The following is a 20,269-nucleotide window of genomic DNA, read 5'->3' as shown; positions in this document are numbered from 1 at the left end:
ATAACCAAAAGAGATATTTAAGGAAAGTCGACAACTCTGAAATGTTGACTTTACTGAAAATACCACACTTCGGTCATGAGCTACGAATGTTTTGCGGGGGGGGCAAGACCCCCTGCACCCCCACACCCTCTGCTACTTATACATACAAACTTCGAGATCAGACTACAGTGAGGGAAAGGGTACATTTCCCGATCCTCACTATAGTGCAATCTGCATTCAAAATGTTGAATCCACGAGAGCGACTGCTAGCGTGCATTTGCTGTTGTGACTTCAACATTTTTTTTCGACCAGTTGAAATGTAGAATACATCATGCTTTCAAGATTACACATTCGCACATTGTATGTGTGAGATTTTGATAGTAATCCCTTTAATACTCCCAATGCTACAATATGCTTGGAGGAGTATTAAAATTATTTATGGGTTTTATATTTCCCAAAATTCAATGGAACAGTTTCATAACACAAAAAGTCTGTCAAGTGCATCAAAAATTGGGTTTACATAAGATCATACAACCTGGAGCCTGTCTTATTCAGTTAATTTTTGTAAATTGTGCTGAAAAATCGCCCATCGTTTAAATAAGCTAAGATTTATCTAGAGTACATGAAGTTTTCCATAATAAGAGCTCTCCCTCCCTTGTCAAGTTTCATTACCCCTATGGATCTATCAGATTTTAGATAGTTTCATCTTTTCACTAGTCATATTATAGTAAGCATTGCACTCGTTACTGAAGCCTTACCTTAATTTTCCTTCACAAAGCTTCTTATAAAGGGTAATAGGAGAAGCCAAGATAGGGTTAAATGTACTTTTCTAGATAGCAAAAAATATTTTCTGTTAACCTCAGATTTATCTGGGGAAAAAGGCTTAACTTGAGCTTCCTAGTATACATTTTTAGCTCAGCTGAAACATCTGCCTAATTTGACCCCAAAGAAGTAAAAGTAAAACCCTTCAGAAATTTTGACCATACAGTGATATAATTTGTAATTTAATCTTAAATCAACAAAAGTCTGCAATAGTGCCTTCACTTACAGGATTACTCACCAGGAACCTATAGGGAAAAAATTATGCTAATGTGTTCCGATTAAGTTTTTGTTAAATGTTTGGAATTAAAGCTTTAAACTTTGTTGAACGTATTCAACTGCAACTTAAAATCATGTCAGTACTGGTGTTTTGATATTTATTTATTTTTATACATTGATTTGGAGCTTGTGATTGGTATAATCTCCTCATAAGTCAGGAAGAAGAGAAACGGTGTTTGTGTTAATTAACTCATTACTCCCTAGAAGAGTGCATCATAGGTAGACACAGCTGATATATATATATATATATATATATATATATATATATATATATATATATATATATATATATATATATATATATCCTCTGAATATACTATTTTAACAGGACACTTCACAATGCATATGAGATGAGTACACTCTTCAGTGTTTTCAAAGTGTAGTTTGTAAAATCCTAGTGTAGATACACACCTAAAACTAACAAATAAGGCAGCATCTACAAACTGACATGATTTATTATGTATGCACAGTGAAAGAGTCAGTGTGGGATGTACAGGGCTTGAGTCATTAAGGACTGATTACATCAACATATTACATTTCTGTTTACTTTCTTGAACTCTCTTGTTGCGAAATCTCTCTGTTTCCCATTTCTGAAAGAGGTATCTGTGATATGGCTGAGAATTATTATAAGTCTTGTAGGAACATGCCTAAATCTAATGAAATACAGTAGAGAGGCGATTATCCGAAACGTCGATTATCTGAACCAACCTTCCAAAGTTTTCGAGTAGGGAAAAATCATAAAGTCTGAATATGTAAACATTCTACATATTCACTTGAGCACGTGTTTTGAACTTGTAGCCAGCTTGTCTGTGAAAAATAATATTTATTGTCCACTGAAATCACTGAATGGTTGAAAAGTGTATACTTGCATGCAAAAAAAAAACAAGATTTTTAGAAGTTTTTTGTGCAATTCAGGTCCCATTTAGTTCAGATAATTGACTCTCTACTGTAGATTGCATTGATAATAATACCTTGGAAATTGTATCAAGTAATCAAGACAGCCTAGGTTATAATCTGTATTATATATTCTGAAGTCATTATATCTAACATTAATGATAAAAAGAGACAAATGCTAGTGAAAGTGAGGTAGTAGAAGGATTAGAAGAAATCGCTAAAATCAAAAAGATGAAAGGTCCAATTCTTAATAAACTCTCAACAGATAAATTAATTTCTATAGAAGCTACTAATGATGATGTGATAGAAGTACTGGATAACATTTCTGATAGTGAAATATGTACGGCAAAATGGTAAACTATGGTGGCAGGTACTAAATCTAAAAAAAGACCAACACAGGGCTGCGTAATATGTTGATCTATTAGTAATAAAGATTAAATCGATTCACTACTAATTTTTGAAAATTGCAGTGGCAATTTTGTGCCAGTATATTCTGGGAAATCTTATTCTGATAATGGTGAAGAAATTTTACTTTTGGGGATTCCACGTTTAAGCTAACTGTAAGACATCTATGCAAATTAAATCAAAATAAAATCACTATTACTAGTCTTCCAGAATTAAAGCTGAGTGATACTGTAAAAATGATAAACCTCTTAATGTTAATGTCGAGCAAAAATACAAACAAATGGTAATTGATGTGGGAGCTGATGATTTGCATCGTACTTACATAAATCATATGAATAATGCTAAGCTATCACCTGTTGAACTGATAGAACTGACCCCACTGGAACTAATTCTAAGTGCATTAATTCTATGTAGTAAATATAATACTTATTCATATTAAAACACATGGTTACTACAGCTTTGAACTGTTTAGAATGTTAACCTTGTAACTCACTGGGAAGACTGTACCTTGGATCAAAGTAAATATATACTTCACTTAAGTACATATGGAGCTGTCTGTGTATCCAGCAAAATTCAAGATCAGTTTTAGCATTTTCAGTCATACAGTTTTCAACAATTCACATCTTCCACCAAGAAAGGAATTTAACAGAGCTTTAGAATGCTACTTCTACAATGCTCGTAGAATTGGCAACAACCAACATGAACTAAAGTGTCTTATACAACTTAAACAATGTAAAGGTATCACTATTTTGGAAGCTTGAAATGTACGGGATATCTTTTTTCCTGGTTTTGTAAAATACAAGTGTCAAAGAAACAAAACAAAAGGAGGTGATGTGATGCTGTTAGGTCATGGAAGTATTAAATCCATTCTAGGAAAAAATGACCACAATTTAGAAAGCAGTTTGTATGAAATTTCCACATGTTATCAACATAGAGTTGTAACTTACTACTGCATTCCCGCTACTGACTGTGTTGGGCATTGTGACTACCTTTCATATCTTGATAACACACTGGAACATGGCAACATATTATTACTGGGTGGTTTTACTTGGATATAAACAGGCTAGATTGTTTTGTAAATAAGATACAATAGGGAATTTATATTTTTAAATGAATGGCCTTGACCTTTTATTATTCCAAACTATCAGAACATACATTTACGTTAGGTCCTCATGCGTGGTGCACTATTTTACACTTGTAGCTGGGTTGTAATGCCCTCTCCCTATAATTATGTCATTCCATTATTTAATTACAGACCACCTAGCTAGATACCAAAGTTTACATTCAAAATGTATGTGTATTAACAGTTTTTATATAAATCCTCCTTATTTTGTACTTATACCTGTATATATTTATCAAGAGAGACCTGTCCATACTCTCTAACAATGCCAGTACAAGAGGGGAATTACTCAACTGAAATTAGCAGAGGATCAAACCAATGTTAAGGACTGTTTATAAATATTAGTAATAGTAATACCAGACTGCTACATAGGTCCATAGGTTCATAGTTAAGGACTATGCTATCTGCCCTTGTGGGCCATTTTAAACCTAGCGGGTTCCCCCTTTCAAAAGTAAGAATCAAGTATTGTACCTTTGTCAGTGAGGTAAATTACCAATCCCAAACATGCAGTTTGTATGTTAAAAATGAACAGTAATTTGAGTCAGGATCCAGAATTGACTGCAAATTCATTTAATGAATATTTTGTCAGTATCTGTTATAGTATGCTATTTCCAGATGCAATAGCAACAATGCCCTGTATAAACACACACTTTCATGTCAAGGTTTCACTAATTTCAAGTTTGGTATCTTGGAAGTTGTACCCACCAGTCCCAGGGGTGGGTGGTGGGAATTAAAATTGGATTTAAGAGAGTTATACTGGATATTTAGACTTAATGCTACCATGGCTCCAGATCTTAACGATTATGTTTCTCTCTTACCAGTACTGAAAAACAAAGCTTTGAAATTATGAATTTCTTAAGGTTTTAGTTCAACATGCAATTTTTAATTGTTTAATTACAATTTAATGTCTGTAATTGTATTAATTGGTAGATTAGGGAGTGTTCTGTATATATAATGGTGTCTTTTTCTCCTCTCATTCAGTTCTGATGATGTCCCAGAGCATAGATGAAGGGATGAAAGCACTAAGCTCTTTGTTTCAATAAATTAAGTTTTACGGATCTATCACGGACTTAGTGTGTAGCTCATTGTGAAGCAACGTACGAGCACTTTCTTATTTTTATTGAGTACGGTGTTTAATGCTTGGTCTGAACTTTTTTTTTTGTGTGTGTTTTGGTGTTTCTACCATTCGGGTTCATTTACTTTATGGCCGACACTGTCCAGTGGTCCGTTTTGGTTTGTTTTGCAGAGGTTATACACTGTTTTGGTTTATTGAGTATACCAATGATGGAAAAGACCACTGCACTTACAAAAGGAGCATCACCATCTTCCTTTGACAACACGACCACTTTGTTGCAGAATGGATCAGTGACTAATAATGTACCAGCAGACGGAGACTTGGCTAAAATAATTTCTCTTCTTTCTGAGCAAGTTTCGGAACTCAGCAAGAAAGTGGACTTAATTTATAGTTCCAAGAGCTCTGTATCCCCCCAGATGTAAGGAGGAAGAAAGTGACTTTGTCTAATCCTAGGTTGAGTAACCAAAATGCTAACACCGAGCATGTTCAAGTCAGTCAAGCTGCAGTTCAGAGGATTAGTAACAGTACACAAAGTGTTTCAGCGGCTGCTAGTAGCAAACCCATGCAATATCATGATTGGATTAACAGAGATATACTTTTTCTGAACAATCAAACACAACGGCTGGTGGGCCATGAATACAGGACTTTTAACACTTCATTAAAAGATTTTGAAAACCTTTTATTTAAGGTACGTAATTTACAATGTGACAATTTGTTTCTGGAAGAGAGTCTAAAGAGGAAACATGTTCCTAAAGGATTGAGAATTTTCAAATTTCCTAACAGTTTGACTGCTTCAGACTGTAATACTGATGAACTTTTTAGTTTGTTTGACAGGTTTGGACTTTAATTCGTGGAATATATTGTCAAAACCAACAAAAAATTTATCAAAAGTTTGCTGGATGAACTTGATAAATTGAATGAGGTTTTAGTTAATGATTTATTGTTTGATGTTAACACTGTTAATTATGAAAATATTTTTGATAAGGTTGAAAAAAAATGTGACTACAAATTTAGAAAGGAAAAGTAAGAAATTATTAAGAGATGACTTAGATTATTCAAGAAATGAAGTATACTTTTTACTGAAGTTTTTTTTGTCCAGCGCTAATGAAGGAAATAATGTTGATTCTTCCAGGGACACAAGGGGAAGTGGGATCATTAATGACTTGGTAGGGGAATGCGTTCAAAATGCTATTGACAGTGATCGATTTTAGTTCAGACCCCCCATAATGACGATTATGACACCAATTATCCTCCTTTAAGAAGATCTGAACGAATTGAGAATAGGAACAGACAAAAAGTTTTTTTAGGTTTTCAAACCCCCCCCCGAAGCAAAACAGGGGGAGGAGCAGGGTTGGACACAATTACACCCACAGGTGATAGTGAGCACTGATAGTCACGGTAACATCCATGTCAAAGGTAATTGTGTGTCATTTGGAGGTTACAATATTTTTAACTACACAGATTATGAAATTGATCACACTTTTTTTTTCCATTTTTAACAAAGGTTTTAAATTTGTTCCTAGTTTTAAGTTGGACACAGTTGATGCTGTTACGGAACTTAGGTTATATTCAAGGAGGTTACATTTTAAAGTTTTTTATAAAGGACAGGAAGTCATTTCCCAGGAGCAAAGTCTGAGGAAAAAGAGTATTTTTAATCCCCCCCCCTCTGAACCCTATTGTGCAAGCTTTTGAAAAAGCTTGTGAATGTGATATCCATGGAGAATTGAGTGCAATTAATAATAAGAATAAGCATTTTAATTTTAATAAGGAAGAGCAACAATTGATGGTCAGACTTAGGAAAATTCAATCAGAATTATGAAGCCTGACAAGAGAAGGGGAGTAGTTTTATTTAACACTGTTGATTATGTTAACCAACTGACTGAAATTTTTTTCTGATACTGATAAATATCAAGTAGCCTCTCATAATGAGGCCATTATAGCTCATAGGAAGATTCAGCTTTTTTTAGAGGACTCATTGTTCCAGAGTATTATTTCTGAAGACTTGTTTGATTTTTTTGAGATCCGAACATCCTACAACCCCTCTGGCCTTTGGGATTCCAAAGGTACATAAGTCAATTGAACAACCACCTTTCAGGGTCATTATTTCTGCAAGATACAGTAGTACCTATCCACATAGTACATTCATTGACAGAATATTAAAAAATTCAGTCAAGGAAGTGAATTACCTTCTTACAGATTCTTGGGATTTTTTTGTCAAAGTTCAAGAATGACTGGTACACTGATAGTGGAGTACTCAGTACTGTGGATGTGGTTGACCTGTTCACGTCAATTCCACATAGAGAAGGTTTATATTTATTTTTTGAGGCTATTAGGGATTTAACAACTTTAAACAATACCCTGATAAATTTCATTATGACCACCATGGAAATAATTCTCACAAACAATTTCTTCTTGTTTGAGGGTGAACACTACAAGCAGGTACAGGGTGTGGCTATGGGGGCCACATGTGCCCCTATATATGCCAACCTTGTCCTGTATGCTTGGGAAAAGAAACATATTTTCACCAGTGTCTTTAAGGAAGATTGGTTTTCATAATTTCGTTACTTGGATGATATTTTTATCGTGTGGAAGCACGATCAGACAAGGGCAAAGGAATTTGTCAATTACATTAATAGCATCTCCCCTTTTCTTAAGTTTACTTCACAACATTCATTGGAAAAAATCAATTATTTGGATGTTCTTATTACGAAGAACAAAGAAAGGGGAAGTTTTACATCAACCATCTTTAGAAAAAATACTTCTAATAATTATTTAGATTTTTGTAGTTGTCATCCATTTCATCACAAGAAGAACATTTTTAAAGGTCAGTTGATCAGAGCAGCAAGAATGTGCTCCAATTTGGAGACATTCTTGAAAGAAGTTGATTTTATCACCATTATGTTTAAGAACAGAGAATACCCAAAAAAACTACTTCAGGACATTACTCATAGTGTAGTGGATCTCTGGGGTGTTAAATATAAACCTCTTTTGGCCAGTGGTGTAAACACTAGTTCCAATAACATCCCCATGGTGCTAGATTCAATTTAAGTATGATTATTCCTTATGGTGATGGAGAAAAAATTCTAAAGAATATTATTAAGAAAAATTGGAACATCATTAAGGGAAATATGGATATATTTAACTTATTGGGACAGAGTCCCTAAGTTGTGTACAAAACAGGAAAAAACATCAAATTTTATACTGAGCACAACATCCCACAAAGGCCCACTGAGACAAAGGGAACATCCAGATGTGGACCATGTAAACAATGTGCATTTATTCTAGAAAGTGACCGCATACAAGTGGGAGTTAGAACTAGGCCAGTAAAACTAAAGAAAGGGAATTGTAATACTAGGTCTTGTGTGTATATATATATATATATATATATAAGTGTTTGTCAATCATGTAAATGTTGCTACATGGGCAAAACAGAAAGAGCATTCAAACTGAGAACTTATGAAAATTTGTATGCTATTTCCAGATGCAATAGCAACAATGCCCTGTATAAACACACACTTTCATGTCAAGGTTTCACTAATTTCAAGTTTGGTATCTTGGAAGTTGTACCCACCAGTCCCAGGGGTGGGTGGTGGGAATTAAAATTGGATTTAAGAGAGTTATACTGGATATTTAGACTTAATGCTACCATGGCTCCAGGTCTTAAACATTATGTTTCTCTCTTACCAGTATTGAAAAACAAAGCTTTGAAATTATGAATTCCTTAAGGTTTTAGTTCAACACACAATTTTTAATTGTTTAATTACAATTTAATGTCTGTAATTGTATTAATTGGTAGATTAGGGAGTGTTCTGTATATATAATGGTGACTTTTTCTCCTCTCATTCAGTTCTGATGATGTCCCGGAGCATAGATGAAGGGATGAAAGCGCTAAGCTCTTTGTGTTAATAAATTAAGTTTTACGGATATATTACGGACTAAGTGTGTAGCTCATTGTGAAGTAACGTACAAGCACTTTTTTATTTTTATTGAGTATCTGTTATAGTGATAATACAATTGAAAACACTGAAAATATGTATAGTATTCCACCTGATATCCCATATCCCTTTATCAAAACAGAATTAGTATAATTAGCCTTAAATAAACTAAAAAAAGTCTATGGAGCCAGGCAATATCCCTGCTACAGTACTTTACAACATCAAGGACTGCATTGCCCCAGTGTTAAATTATATCATTCATAAACTATTGCAAATTGGCATAACAGCAGTCAAAAAATAAAAGCAGGTAACTGGGCTTATGTCATCAACTATTGCCCAATAAGCCTGGCTTCTGTTTTAGGCAAATGCTTTAATATGTTACTGACATCATGAATGTAATAGTCAAAACGTTTGATTTGTTAGATATGCATCAAAATGTATTTATTGAAAGAAAATCAACCCTGACTTAGTCAAATTTTATGACTACATGTCAATGGCTTTATATCTTGGTCTCATTTCAGTTGTTGTCTCTTTAGACATTGCCAGTGCATTTGACACATTACCACTAATTTTTAATTCTGTGAGAAATGCCAGTTTCAGTCCATACATTATCAAAAGGCTCAATTTTTGGTTGATGCAGCAGTGATACAGAGTGCATGTTTCAAATATTTATCAGTGGAGTCCCAGTGGGATCTTTTCTTGGACTGATTCTAGTTAACAGTGTTTTCTACCATTCCACATAATACATTTAGTTGGTTATCAGAATGCTCAGATGATTGCAAGGTGAAATTTCTAATCTTCATTGAAAAATATTTCATTAGTATTACTAATTATATGAATGAAATCAGTGTCCGGGCAAAACAAATGGAACTTCATTTCAGTTCTGATAAATGGTGGATCATGTATTTTGGTAAACTAAGAATCGTCCATTCTGTTACTTTAGCATCTCCAACATTACAAACTGTGGATTACCTTAAGGACTTGGGCATATTTATAGGATTTGTAGTTGAGAAATTACACAACTGGTGTACATGTTAAAATACTTATCTTTGAAAGGTGCAACTTCGTTGACCGAGCTGTACAAGGCTTATAGTATTACCTATCCTGGAGTACACCACCACCTTTTACTTCTATAATACAGGAAATTTACACTCTTTGGAATCTTAACTATTGAAATTTACCAAAAAAAGTAATACATGTTAAGGAGTTGTCCCATCAAAATAGATGTATGCATCTAAATCTGTATAAATTGAAGTACAATTTTAGAGGCAAGGTAATACGGGCTTTTAAGTATTTCAAGAGAAAATATTCTGACCACTATTTAATGTTATACAGTGACTATCCATTAAAATTTGCATGCTGATTGGTCAACCCATCCAGTGTGCCTGTTGTAAAATCCAGCTTATGCCAATAGAAAAAAGTCCAATCGCCTGGACTTTCTTCTATTAATGTATGCTGCAATTCATGTTGAGAAGTACAAAATCTGAATTCTGGACAGTTTAGATGTATGAGAGATGGGACAGAAGTACAAGGAAAAACAGGTATGTTATGCAAAACTAAAGAAACGTACCTGATTTTCCTTGTATTTCTGCCCCATCTCTCTCTCGTACCTCCAAACTGTCTGGATTTCAAACTTTTGTTTATTTATTTATTTAAAAAAAAAAAAAAAAAAAAAAAAACGGCAGCAACTGAGGTCTTCCTTTTTCCTATGGTTCCTTTTGAAAGCACTAATATACTGTGTAAGCATGGGAACGTAAGTCCCATACGCATGTACAGTACATCAAAAAAGCAGCAGGGTATCTAAACAAAACAGAACACCACCACAAAGCCATTATACAAAGACATTATCTAAGAAAAATAAGAATTTTTTTTCTTAAATAATGTCATTGTATAATAGCAATAACACATGGCTGGGTGTGGGTAATGCTGGATTTACCCATGGTTGTCTTTGTTTGGTCACTCGGGCTTCATTCTTGTGACCAAACCACACCAACTGAGAATTAAATCCAGCAGTACATCCAGCCATGGGTTTTTGTTATATAAATCTGTACTGTTGTAGTTACTCCTTATGAAAAAATGAGTTAAAGATGAGGGTTGAGAATTCTTACAGTGGATAAAATGTTTACCATCTCAGACGTAATGTACAGGGTTTTATTCTCACATTTGAAAGAGAAATTGGCCAGACTTAAATGGCCCACAAGGACAGCTAGCTTAGTACCTATCTCACTGAGACAGATGCCTGGTGTCAGAGGCATGGCCTCAAGCTCAATGCCAAAAAGTGCATTGTCATCTCCTTTTGTAAAAACTCTATACCCATGAACTACCACATAAACGGCAGTCTACTTAATGCTGAATGTGTAATAAGAGACCTTGGGACCCAAGTGGACAGTAGCCTCTCCTTTGATAATCACATCCCCACAGTAGTCAGGAAATCCTTCTATGTGGCACACCTCATCACAAAAGGGTTCTCATCCAGGAAAAAGAGGTCATTGTGCCCCTCTCCTTGGCACTCATTAGACCCATTATAGAGTACAACGCCCCTTTTGGAATGTACCTCACAAGACATCTGCAGCAGGTGGAAAGGCCACAGAAGTACCTCACAAAGAGGATTACTGGCCTCAAACAGATGCCCTACACTGACCGTCTCAAAAAACTCCAGTTTTACTCTGTAGCATATTGCCTACTCTGAGGAGATCTCTGCCTAACATATAAAGCTATGTTAAACCCAGACCTGTTGGACATGCTACACCTAAAGAAATCCCAATCCCTCCGAGCTACACGCTCTAGGGACCTAAACCTCGTCACCACAATAAACAGGACATGCTAGAGGGATAGATTCCTCTCCCAGAGACTTCCTATACTCTGGAACAAGCTACCCATCTATGTCAAGCCAAGTTCCTCATTAGCACTCTTCAAGAAAAATCTTGATGAGTGGATGGGAAATAGGAAATACAACCCGGGGAGCACTTCTGTGGCTCTGCTCAATAGGGGCACAGGAAATTAACTCTCTTGGATGGCATAAGCCAGGGAACCTTGTTGGCTAGGTTTACTTAGGCCCTTGGGCCTATAGCCTAGTACCTACCTATGAAATTTAAAGCACAAATTAGATGATCATGTGTCACTAAGATTACAGAAATGTGGACTAGATTTCCTCCATAGATCAGCAATCTAAAAAGCTAGATACATTTAAGCCTAATTTTGGTATTTGGCATTTAATTCAGAAGTACTGGAATCAGTGCTCTTTCATTGGCCTTTAACCTAAACACTACATATATGCTTATGAACTTATGAACATTTTTTAAAGCATTATACTCCTTCTTTCTAATAACTTTTTTGGACAGTTAATTGATCTTGCTCAACATGGATTCATCTCTAGCCATGTCTGTTGTAGCAATTCCTATTGATGTGGTTTATTTAGATCTGTCAAGAGTCTTAGAATCCATTCCTCATGTTAAGATTATTTTAGTTTTGGAATCCATGAACATCACAATTATGTTGTTAATTGGATCCTAGAATGGCTCAGGAGTAGAATTTGTAGAGTCAGAGTAAGGGATAAATTGTAATGTCCTCTTCCCATTACAAGAAGATATTTAGCTCAACAAGTTAGCTGATGACACCAAAGTTGGATAGGTTGTAAGTATGGTTTCTTACAGTTTACTGCTTGACTGTCAGGATATCACTGTTTTTTTTAATGTGTCCGAGTTTGTAGTACTTCATTTGTTGCTTTATCTGGTAAATCAGAAACTGCTGGCAGAATTAAAAGTAATAAAAGAATCTAGATGTTATTTTTGATGATCAACTTAGGTTTCATGCCCACAGAATGGCCTTTATAAAGAGTTGCTATGGTATTATGAGGGACATCCTTCATTCTGTTAGTAGCATACCTTTCAACCTGGAAACATCAAAAATCTGGACAAAGGCCCACGAAAAGTAGATATAACTGGCCAAAAATTGGGACACTAATTAACATAAAATATACATACATAATCATGTAACCCTGCCCATTTCAATGGAATTGTGGGATACCAGCATGAAAATTGAAGTCACTAATTTACCTCTCAACTTCTTAGAGCAAGAAATTTGGATAAAACCGTAAGTAATGAGGGGACAAAGGCCCAAAAATAGGGGCAATTTTTAAATATTGCTCTTATAAACTTATAAAGTTGACAGAATAACAGGTTTTGCATTAGCATAAATTTTCTGAAGAGTAAGAAGTCTGAAGCTCAAATGAATGTCATTATATTTTGACTTCAGTCCTCAATGATTTGCCAGTGCTTTCCCAGAAAACACAAAGTTTACGAGGAATAGACCAAAAATATGAATCAAAAATCTGGGGGGGTTCCTCCCTGAACATTCTGTGAAAATTTGGACTGTTGAGTATGACACACACACACACACACACACACACACACACACACACACACACACACACACACACACACAAACTAATAGCTACGTTTAAAGACAATACTTTATTTCATTCCTAACTCTATCCATAGGTCAGTTCTTCAGTTTTCTCTTCAGAGACTTAATCAAACACTCTAGCAACTTAACTTGACGTTTTATCACATCTCCCTACAAAGTTGATGCATCCTGACATTTCTAAAACTACTAACGATTGTCACTAGGTAACCACTGTATGCAACCTGCCAATCTACAAAAGAAATATAGTCTTTACATAACCTCTTTCTGTACAACATGTTTATGTCTGGGCTTGGGTCCCCTTCAGAAACTTGAATGTTCACTTACCCGACTTTAAAACGCCGAGACAAAAAGGCCAACAACTGCACAACACTGACTTCTTGGAACACCGACTTTCCATTCCAGGTAAGTAACCGCTTGGCCATACTTTTGAACTTTCCTCCTTACCAACGTGGTAGTGTGATCCTGGAGTTGGTATATTTAGTTAGGGGGGTTGTGGGGGCACAGCCCTCCACATAGGGGCTGTGGGGAGCAAAGCCCCCCACGAGTGGGTTTGTTTTTTTTCTGTTTATGTTTTTGTTTAGGATGGCCAAGCAGTTACTTACCTAGAGTGGTAAGTCAGTGTTCTGGGATGTCAGTGTTCTGGTGCTGTCGGCCTTTTCGTCTTGGTGTTTGTTATGAGTTTCAGGTAAGTGAAAATTTGTTCTTCTAAAGTAGACCCCTGGGCTCAACCTGTTAGATTTCATCCTTCCCCTCATACTTCTCAAGTATAGTTCATTATGTGAAGTCGTCAGCATTTTGAGTCTTCACCTCCATGGCACAATTTTATTGCTCAGAGGTTGCGTAATGGTAGATATTACAAAGTTTCTGAATTGCTACAACAATCCTCCAAATCCACACACTCAATACAACTTCCTCAAAAACTTCTGTAATTTGAGTCACCAGAAACACTTCTTTGTACAGCTTACCAAATGTTCAGATATTTTATAAATAGGCATAGAAACACAATACTACTACTACTACTAATAATAGAAATATATAAATGCCATAAAATTCTACCTATGAACCTACACCCCTGGGATCACTTCACTGGCTCTGCTTGACAGAGGATCAGTTAATTAATCAATGGGGCAGTGAAAGCTGACACTCTCTGGCTAGGCTTATAAATGCCCTCGGGCAGATAGCCTAGTACCTACCTATGAACCTACAAATGAAAATACACATAACATATATATTGTAAAATCTCATGAATTCATTACTATTTCTCCTGGGTCTCCCCTATGTAGAAAATGGATTTTCCCTAGCAACAGATGGTGGCATCGCTCTAGCTTCCCAAGTTTTGCATAGTGATGGGACGGCTTTTGTCTTAATGGCTTTTGTCATTGAGCATAACTGCTGTACAGCTGCACACAAGATAAAATATTAATATATTTATGCAAATATATGCTTCAGAGTTATTAAATGTTTTAGAAAATAAACTGCTGCATTTAAATTAATGAGTATTTTAACCAAAAAAACAAAGGGCAACTTTACTTAGGTCAGATATGTAGTTCTCAGATGAACAGTAGCTGGGGAAGAACTGCACATATCTGTCTTAAGGTGACAACTCCCAAATTCTCAATAACCCGTATGATGGTAAGACTGAGAGACTTGTTAGAAGTAAGACGTAAAATATGCTGTGTACAAATGTGGTGAGATATGTTTTATTACTGCAGCATGGATTACATGATGTCTCCATATTTTGTCTGTGTGGAGCTCTGATTTCAATCATGTGTTTTAACTTATGAACAGCCTCAAGTTCATCAAATACTGGGGCAATCACTGTACTGTCTTACAGGTGAAAGGAGTGCTACAAGGCATGCGATCCCACGCAATTGGTTCTATTCCTGTCGCTCATGCCCTAAACAGTTCATCATAGCACTACTTAGATGGTCTTGCAGCTCTGCAGCCACATACTGCACATTAAATTCGTGTGGTTTACTACTGGTCACTGCATACAAATGCAACTACATAAATACTCTGCCTCTTGATACAGAGTGAGATAAACATATCCTTTATCCGTGTTTGTAACATTATGCCACAGAATATGAAGGTACTTTTCTTAATGAATCCTATAGTTTGTATAATTGCTGTGCCAACGGTCTAATGCTGCATAATGAAAACACATTTTTTTTTATAGCTTGTTGCTTATTATAGTTTAAGCATCAGTAACTTCAGTCCCTAAATGCATCACACATTACAGCAACTAATAATCTTCTAAACATACCTTCAACATTATTTTAACATAGTAATCCTTAGCTACCTCCTTTTTAACACAGTACTACGCAATGTAATCGGGGACAAAACTGGGTTGAGTTTCAGACCCTGCTGGTTGATAACCTAGAACAAACCTATGATCTTGTAACATTAGCATGATACTTTAGCTGACAAGCTGTAATGTCTGTTTTACATACCTGCAAAGTTATGCAGAGCTGTCTAACAAAAGTAAAAATCCATCCAAAACAAAGATGCATTGTACACGTCTTTTTTTTTGTTTTGTTTTGTTTTTTTAACTTTCCGTCTCTAAGAGGCAGTTAGGCACTGTCTTCATTATGCACATGTCTATGTACGTTAATGACATTGCGTGATGAGGTTAGCATTTAAAAAAAATCAGGATTTAAAGGGCCACTCGGGAATTCGTGGCACCCTATTATTTCACCCCCAAAAACAGGAACTAAAGAGAAATTTGGTATGGTTGAGAGGTGTGGTCAGTAGTCTCATGTAAAGGATACAAGAAATAATCTTTTTGTTGATTTACCAGTTGCCAGGTCTTGGTGGTGCAGCGGTAGCGTTGTTGCTTCACAGCAAGAGGTTCTCCTGTTCGATTCTCTGCTGGAGTGCGGGGAGTGCCTTCTGTGTGGAGTCTGCATCTCCTCCTCACGGTTGGATGGCGTTCGAAAGACATGCGTAAATGGGCGTTCCTTCGTTGAAGGTTGGACGTCGAGCTGGCACCTCGGTGTTCGTGAAAATCTACTGCCAGTCATTAGCGGAACGGAATTCCGCTGTGGCGACCCCTAACTGGGAAAAGCTGAAAGACAAACAACAACCAGTTGCCAGGACTCAAATTAAGTTTAAAACTTTAAATATAGGGCTGGCAAAATCTAGGATTATTATACAACTACTATGGTTATTGTAATTAATTTTCTTTGCTTCAGAGTTGTCTTAATTTTCATTTATCTTAGATAATGGAACTTTCTTGCTCTGTAACTCAAGATTGAGCTGTATATTTTCATTGAGGTGAGTGTTGTGAAAATCAAGCATAAGAACGTAAGCTTGCTATGATTCTAAATGATGTCCTGTCTGAGTCACTGTTGTAGTATTCTTAACAGATGGGTCATAGCTCGCTGATGTCCGATTGGGGTACCAAAGCTTAACCTTCATGGGATGTGCAGCCAGACAATGACCTCAACTCATATGCATCGGGGTATAAAATTGGACATACATACGAGATCCTCAGACTTTCTCACTGCCAGCCCTGACTCAAGACATTGCATGCAATGAACTGTGATTGTTTGGTACCGTAGCTTCGCTTGTCAGATCAGATAAGTGCCCTATTGGGATCCTTCCTTCTAAACTTTTGACTGTTTGCTAATTGCTGTTAGATGTCTGCTAGGGAGGGGTATGTGTGAGTGCGGTAGACAAATTCCATACAAAGACTTGCACACTAAGCACCTGTTCTGTCCAGACCCTGAACATGACTATAAATTCTATTTTATCTGTTAGTTGTTCATTCCCAAAACCCTGCAGTATGGGCTACCCACACTTAATACCTTCCTTGAGGTATTAATCTGAAACATTTGATCCACCACCCATGCTCGAAGGCCCAGACATTGGCCGCCTACCTAAGAAAAAACATAAAAGGCATAGGATTCTCCTGCTGTCATCTCAGAATTGGAAATACCCACTGAGGTGGTCAAACCCACTGTGTGCCAGTCGACTTCTCATGAGGCCTGTACTATGACCCACCAGAGGCCAGTATGGCTTCTGAAGCTTTGCAAATGACTGAGCCATCAGACGAACTGCAACTCAGACTCACAATTCCCTAAGCTTATTCAGGTGGATGTCACCCCTAAAAAAGAAAAGTCAAAAACTTACTCTCGATGTCCCCTTCTGCAGCAAGGAGAAAGAATGGACTGATTTTTTTCAAGGGTTATTCAAGGCAATCATGTCACTAATGCCACCTTTCTTTGTGACTTTGCCTTCTCAGGCAACACCACACAAACAGGCTTTAGATTCTTCCTCCTCTGATGAGGAACTGGACAGTGGTTCTGTTCTTTCTCTCGACTACTTATCTCATTTGCATTCTCCAGAACAGATTTCCTCAGATGAGGGAGGTTCACTCACTCTAGATTCCCTGTTGGAAGAGGCCCCCTTTGGAGAAACCCTACAAAGCATGATGAAACATTTTGAATGGCAATCCGGACAGGTGTCTGAGGTGGAAGAGAGATACTACAATGTTTTAGAGATGGGCACTCAATCTCCTCCTCTAGTCCCCCTCCCAGTGCTAGATGCTTATCTGGATGCCTTTCAGGCTAATTCTTCGACACTGGATTCTAATGCCCTTGCTCTAAAAAGGCCAGATAGGTTCTACAAAGTTCCTGATGAACTTAAGTACCTCTACAAAAACTCTGTGGCAGACCCACCTGCAGTTTCCCTGGCCTCAGACAAACCTTCCAATGTGTTCCCTGGCACTAATTTTCTTTCCAGTGGCAAGGCGAGTCTTGCAGTGGAAGGGGTAAGAAAGTGTATACTTCCTCAACTTTAGCTTTCAGAGCTATAACGTACCAAACTCAAATGACAAAATACTTACTTTCTATGCAAAAGTGCTTAAGCAAGACCATCACAGAACCCCAGCTTCTTGAAGCAAAGCAGCATATGCAGTATGTAGTGGCCCAGGCTTCTCAAATAGCCAAGCATCATATGAAATGCAGCTATGATACTGTGGATGCCTTTTCCAGGGTGGTTGCCACCGGCTCATTGATTAGGTAGTATGCCTAGCTACAAGACCAAACTGTCCCAGAAGATTTCAAGTCTAAAATTTTAGCACCCCCCCCCCCCCCTTGGATAACAGTCTCCTTTTTTGGCTCACAAGCTGCCAGTCTGTTCAAGGCTTTGCATGAACATGACAGAACAATGAAAGATTTCTTTCATATTCTGCTGTCTGCAGTTCCCAGTACCATAGAAATTATCCAGAAAAATCTACTTCCTTCTTCAATAGAGAGCCTAGAATGCCTCATAGGCAAAGGAAAATTCCCAGGAAAAGATTCCCTGAAAAAACTCAGAGGAGTACCCCTCCTGGGAGGCCTCAGTTTGGTACTAGGCTCTTGTGGCTATATTCCACCTGACCCCCTCCAAAATCTACCCCTCCACCCCACCCCCCTCCAAAAGACTCTCTCTTTCTTTTCCTTTCTGGGAAGCAATAACCTCCAACAAGAAGTTCTTGAGCATTATCAAGGAGAGTTGCTCTATGACTTGGGAAAGGGATTTTACTGCAGGATCTTCCCTGTCCCAAGGAAAGGGGGGGTCACTGAAAACCTATCCTGGACCTCTCCAGATTAAACACATTTCTGAGAGTTCCCTTCCTTAAAAATGAAGTCCTTACAAACTCTTGTACCTTTCCTACTTCCTCAGGTTTTCCTGATATCCTTAGACCCAAAGGATACTCATCTTCATATTCCTATCCATGTTCTTGCAGATAGGTTTTCAGGTTCTTCACTGGGTCATCACATTTTCAGTTTACTATTTTGCCCTTTGGTCTTTCTTTAGCACCAAGAGTTCTTACGAAATCTCTGGCTGCATTAGTGGCTTTTTGCTGCTCTCTGGGCATACATATCTTCCCTTACTTGGACGACCTTCTACTTCAGGCTTTATCCAGGGGCACTGTTCTAAAGCACTTCCATTACACTATGTGACTTATGACTCTCCTGGGGTTCGCCATCAATTACAAAAAATCCCGGACAAGATCACCTTCCTAGCTACCCAGTTTGTATTGTGTTCCAGCAAGGATCATTGCTTGGCCAGACAAGCTGTCAGGGCCCTGGGACTCATGGCTGCCCCTCACTAGACTACACATGAGGAAAGTACAGTGGTATCTGTAGTCACTGTGGCTCCAACACTCTCGCCCTCTCAGTATCTACATTCCTGTTCTTCCTTGCATCAAGAAGGACCTCCTTTGATGGAGCAACAACATGACTTCAAAACCATACACGCACGAAGTCATCCATGCTGCTCCGAAATAAGTTCTTTATTAATTAACCTCTACTCCATGACTATCAACATCGCCTGTTTATATTAAGTAACACTTTGGCAGCATTACATATATAATTTAAGTGCAATGATTTAAAGCCACATTCAGTTTTAATTGCAACTTTAATACGCATCTTCTGCTTTGAACTGTATATTGATCTTACTAAGGAGGACAGAACAAGTAATATGAAATTATCTTGCATCCACTATATTTTTCATTAATTTGGCAGACACTGCCCTCAGCACATTTGAACATATTTGTTGGTAGTTGTATAGGTATAAATAACAGCAGAATGGACAAACATCAAGTACAAGACTTTAGAAACAATAAAATAAAAACAAGAAAAAAATGAAAAGCCAGTGTTGTATTTCAAACCACCACTTTATTACACACATAGTAAATGCTTTCATCTGTTCACAATCAGACTTCATTTTCTGAATACCAGGTGAAACTTCAGTTCTTGTTCTCAAATCACAGGTTACATTCAGTCACGTCCCTTATTTAAAATGGATTCTTGTACTTGGTCTTACGACTGTGTTTATTTAAATTACATGTAAAATTAATATGGTCATTCAAGCCTGCTAAATTTGTAGCATTTAATCTTATTTGCCACTCATAATATTTGGTATCTAACTTGTTCTTAGCATCTCTGCCCCAAAGATCAGGTTATATACCAGCACTTAAAAAATAAACTTTTTAAAATTCATGCATTTTAAAAATGTTTATACAAAGCATTTTTATCATTCTTCGTTTTAATACATGTTAGTGTTTATATGTTGTTGAACTCAATTTCCTAATAGTCTTGCCTAATGAAATGCTTGGCATGCCTAACACTCATCTGGTAAGAACTATAAAATCTTTCATAGTAGATTCTGCTGACTGTTTTACTTAGTAACAGCTGATATTCACAGTCTATATACAGTCATTCCAATGGCATTGTTCATGTTTGGTTTAAATAATATTTGCTTGAAAACTGGATATTTAGTGATTGAGAAGTTGACTTCATCACTTCAAGTTTAGAGGTAGTTTTGATTAATTTTTAATAAGAATTTTTA

At 36.8% G+C, this 20,269-nt stretch overlaps 1 protein-coding gene across 1 annotated transcript in view; it reads left to right on the top strand.

Moving 5' to 3' along the window:
- The window catches only part of GNAS (GNAS complex locus), a 2,418,861-nt gene that overhangs the window by 517,476 nt on the left and 1,881,116 nt on the right, over window positions 1-20,269 (top strand). The window lies entirely within an intron of this gene.

The sequence above is a fragment of the Protopterus annectens genome, chromosome 12.part0, assembly GCF_019279795.1.
Source record: "Protopterus annectens isolate FY-2018-M chromosome 12.part0, PAN1.0, whole genome shotgun sequence".
NCBI lineage: Eukaryota > Metazoa > Chordata > Ceratodontiformes > Protopteridae > Protopterus > Protopterus annectens.
This window is presented reverse-complemented; position numbering and strand designations above follow the sequence as displayed.